Below are 5,000 nucleotides of genomic sequence, written 5' to 3' on the forward strand. Positions count from 1 at the left end.
CGGATGAACGGCGGACTTTGCTCGCACTCGCAATGTGCAATCCACCCCTATAACGTGCGTTTCATGAAGAGTTATGTCCAATATGCGACATTCCCGCTGTCCATATACATGAGCTGCGAGCTGTACCACGTACGAGCTACAGACGCGATCGCGTTGCTCTCTGTACGAATGCAGATGCTCAGCGGCAGCTAGGAGGCGCTCCATCCATGTCGGTACCGGTGAGCGTTGCACTCGCAGTCGCAAAAACGTACGGCAAGTATATTACTCGGAAGAGTCAATGACAGTCCAAGCCCCCCTGCGTGGGAAGAGTCTTCCTAGGCCATGACCCACCGGAAGGGCGCAGCGTCCCCCACCCCAGACATGTGACGTCAGACTATCGGTATTGACGACTAGACTGATTCCTTATAATCATTTGCCATACACCGGTGGAAGCTGCCGAGACGAGTAACTACATACCGGGCTCGCCGTGTCACTAATGTACAGAGATACAATAGTTTCGACTGGAACCGGATTAAACGTATACACGGCGCTGATTAGTAATAGATAGAGCCATCAGAATACAGATAATGTATAGACCTGTCCGTATACATGCTGAAAGACTCTGCTCACAATCACACGTCAGCCAGACACTCTTATCACGCACTACTCTCTGCCTGTAACAGGCACGCAGACGATATGTAAGCACCAGCATGGAACAACACCCAGTGCATCCTCTCTGCCACATTAGACAATCCACACTATCATAACCAGACCGGGAGGTCCACTCGGAAAACAGAATATCCCACCCTTCCGACAACCACCATTGCTCAGCTAAGCCACCAACACCCACACATGTCCCACACAGGGGTGCACCCAACATCACAATACTGCCTCCTGTCACACCACACAAACAATGGCAGGAATGAAAGACACAGGTCTGCCACAAGCATGGAATCAGAGCGCCGCCTGTTATGAGCCAAAGGTGCACCCTGACGTGGCAAATCAGATGATGCCGCAGTCATTTACTTACGATAATCACAATCAACAAACTGCCGCCCCCCCCCCCCCAAAACACCTTTCCTTACAACAATGTGTACCTTAACCTAACCCATATTGTGCCTTAACCTAACCCATATTGTGCCTTAACCTAACCCATATTGTGCCTTAACCTAACCCATATTGTGCCTTAACCTAACCCATATTGTGCCTTAACCTAACCCATATTGTGCCTTAACCTAACCCATATTGTGCCTTAACCTAACCCGTATTGTGCCTTAACCTAACCCGTATTGTGCCTTAACCTAACCCGTATTGTGCCTTAACCTAACCCGTATTGTGCCTTAACCTAACCCGTATTGTGCCTTAACCTAACCCGTATTGTGCCTTAACCTAACCCGTATTGTGCCTTAACCTAACCCGTATTGTGCCTTAACCTAACCCGTATTGTGCCTTAACCTAACCCGTATTGTGCCTTAACCTAACCCGTATTGTGCCTTAACCTAACCCGTATTGTGCCTTAACCTAACCCGTATTGTGCCTTAACCTAACCCGTATTGTGCCTTAACCTAACCCGTATTGTGCCTTAACCTAACCCGTATTGTGCCTTAACCTAACCCGTATTGTGCCTTAACCTAACCCGTATTCTGCCTTAACCTAACCCGTATTGTGCCTTAACCTAACCCGTATTCTGCCTTAACCTAACCCGTATTGTGCCTTAACCTAACCCGTATTGTGCCTTAACCAAACCCGTATTGTGCCTTAACCTAACCCGTATTCTGCCTTAACCTAACCCGTGTTGTGCCTTAACCTAACCCGTGTTGTGCCTTAACCTAACCCGTGTTGTGCCTTAACCTAACCCGTGTTGTGCCTTAACCTAACCCGTGTTGTGCCTTAACCTAACCTATGTTGCGCCTTAACCTACCCTATATTGTACCTTAACCTAACCTATATTGTACCTTAACCTAACCTATGTTGCGCCTTAACCTAACCTATGTTGCGCCTTAACCTAACCTATGTTGCGCCTTAACCTAACCTATGTTGCGCCTTAACCTAACCTATGTTGCGCCTTAACCTAACCTATGTTGCGCCTTAACCTAACCTATGTTGCGCCTTAACCTAACCTATGTTGCGCCTTAACCTAACCTATGTTGCGCCTTAACCTAACCTATGTTGCGCCTTAACCTAACCTATGTTGCGCCTTAACCTAACCTATGTTGCGCCTTAACCCAACACACGTTGCGCCTTAACCCAACACACGTTGCGCCTTAACCCAACACACGTTGCGCCTTAACCCAACACACGTTGCGCCTTAACCCAACACACGTTGCGCCTTAACCCAACACACGTTGCGCCTTAACCCAACACACGTTGCGCCTTAACCCAACACACGTTGGGCCTTAACCCAACACACGTTGGGCCTTAACCCAACACACGTTGGGCCTTAACCCAACACACGTTGGGCCTTAACCCAACACACGTTGGGCCTTAACCCAACACACGTTGGGCCTTAACCCAACACACGTTGGGCCTTAACCCAACACACGTTGGGCCTTAACCCAACACACGTTGGGCCTTAACCCAACACACGTTGGGCCTTAACCCAACACACGTTGGGCCTTAACCCAACACACGTTGGGCCTTAACCCAACACACGTTGGGCCTTAACCCAACACACGTTGGGCCTTAACCTGCTCTGTAATTGTCATACGACGCGTTAAATTAGTGTAGTGTTGCCTAACTGCAACCCCCGCAATATAGTTTGCTACTCGCACTGCCCGGTCCCCAGAGTATCGCTTCATGTTAAACACCTTGCAGCTATACACTGTAATGCGGATGGCAGCAGGACGTACATGCTCAATGCCCTTCGCAGTTGTTCATTGGCATTCGCATGGCGAAGCACAGCCTACGTTGTGGTACGGCTTGTGTCAACTGTCCGCTGATGTTGTACGTCCAAATCACACACTGTACTGCACATTGGTCCTCATGTACTGAATGATACATCGTGGTACATGTGTGACCGTACCACGACTGCGCCAACAACGGCGAACCATACGGTCCAAATATTGTGCACTCAGCTACATGTCGTCTCCCTATAAGAGCTGGATTGCAGTATGGTATGCCGTGGATGGCGATCGGCATGAGCCGTCTGTTGATGTAGTGGCGCGTGTTGTCAGACGTAGTCGTCTCTTCTCACACACCGTGATAGCATGGTGCACTGCGTTCCACATCTGCGACATGCGACAGAGGCCGGTTGACAGTCGTTCGCGCAATGGACATCGCATACGTACGGGGGCCACCTTCCACGTGTTCGCGAAGCGTGCACATGTTGTTGCGTGTATGTGGGCAGACATAGTGTGTCGTGACACCTGACACAGGCATGCAACAATCGTTGAATTTGCAAATGGCGATGGACGTCTACGTTTGCTGGTGACGTTACGCAAATGAAGAACTGGTAAACCGTTGTGGTGCGGTTGTTCTCGCTAGAGGTGAATCAGTGATGGCGACGATCGGTTGAGCTACCAACCGGTTGTTTCAGCGATACCCACCATGCCCACGAACGTGAATGGCATGTGGGTGTGAAGCGATACGCGGCGGTGGCTGGGTGGGACCGTCCCCGGCCGGTGAGGGGGGGCCTCCCGGCGTGCTGGCCGCGCGGTGCGTGGGCGCACGCGCTACAGCCGGCTGGTGGGGGCGGCCAGTGGCAGGCGCGCCGGCCGACGGAGGCGGCAGGCGGCGTAGCTGCGCGCCGGCGCACCCTGCACGCGGCGCCGTGCGGCCAAAGTAGGTCCTCGCGGGCCCGGTGCGAAGCGCGGTGGACATCTGCAGTGTGCTGGTCCGATTGAGGACTGTGTGCGCTGAGGATGCGCCGCCGCCCGGCGCTCGGCGCCGCGACGCCGTCTGCTGCTCGGTCGCCTCTGCGGTTCTCGCAGGTGGATTGTATCGCAGCTGTGCGGACGTGTTGGCGCGTGCGCTGTGCTGGGAGAGTTCGCTTCGGCACCCAAGTGGGGCTTTTGTCCTTCTGTGGCGCTGGCGTTGGAGCTGCCGGCCACCGTAGGTGGCGCGTGTTGTCTCCCGCCGGCAATGCCACGACAGCACGCTCCCGGGCCTCTGTCGGCAGCGGCAAGCTCAGTTGGGAGCACGGGTGGTCGCACCTAAAGCGTCTACTCGCCAAACTCCGGGCGATTGCGCCTCTCTCGAACCCGACCAAGTACTTAGGACGGCGCTGCGCGCCGCCGGGACCTGAGAGGGTTTCGAGGTGTATTGTGCAGGGGAGCTCAGCCTCCTCCTGTTTGCAGAATAATTGAGCGGACGCTTGCGTGTTCGCGCGGGCCCCCGGGACACACTCCCGGGCGGCCGGCTGCTCAGCTCTAGTTGACGCAGCTCCCTGGTTGATCCTGCCAGTAGTCATATGCTTGTCTCAAAGATTAAGCCATGCATGTCTCAGTACAAGCCGCATTAAGGTGAAACCGCGAATGGCTCATTAAATCAGTTATGGTTCCTTAGATCGTACCCACGTTACTTGGATAACTGTGGTAATTCTAGAGCTAATACATGCAAACAGAGTCCCGACCAGAGATGGAAGGGACGCTTTTATTAGATCAAAACCAATCGGTCGGCTCGTCCGGTCCGTTTGCCTTGGTGACTCTGAATAACTTTGGGCTGATCGCACGGTCCTCGTACCGGCGACGCATCTTTCAAATGTCTGCCTTATCAACTGTCGATGGTAGGTTCTGCGCCTACCATGGTTGTAACGGGTAACGGGGAATCAGGGTTCGATTCCGGAGAGGGAGCCTGAGAAACGGCTACCACATCCAAGGAAGGCAGCAGGCGCGCAAATTACCCACTCCCGGCACGGGGAGGTAGTGACGAAAAATAACGATACGGGACTCATCCGAGGCCCCGTAATCGGAATGAGTACACTTTAAATCCTTTAACGAGTATCTATTGGAGGGCAAGTCTGGTGCCAGCAGCCGCGGTAATTCCAGCTCCAATAGCGTATATTAAAGTTGTTGCGGTTAAAA

The 5,000-nt window shown here is 53.0% G+C and overlaps 1 non-coding gene across 1 annotated transcript in view; it reads left to right on the forward strand.

The window, feature by feature from the left end:
* The first annotated feature begins 4,360 nt into the window (after window positions 1-4,360).
* LOC126433678 (small subunit ribosomal RNA) overlaps window positions 4,361-5,000 on the forward strand; it is a 1,910-nt gene continuing 1,270 nt past the window's right edge. The window contains exon 1 of the ribosomal RNA XR_007578667.1: window positions 4,361-5,000. This exon is cut by the window's right edge and continues 1,270 nt beyond it. This is a non-coding gene — a ribosomal RNA (small subunit ribosomal RNA).

Source organism: Schistocerca serialis, unplaced genomic scaffold (assembly GCF_023864345.2).
Source record: "Schistocerca serialis cubense isolate TAMUIC-IGC-003099 unplaced genomic scaffold, iqSchSeri2.2 HiC_scaffold_1172, whole genome shotgun sequence".
Lineage (NCBI taxonomy): Eukaryota > Metazoa > Arthropoda > Insecta > Orthoptera > Acrididae > Schistocerca > Schistocerca serialis.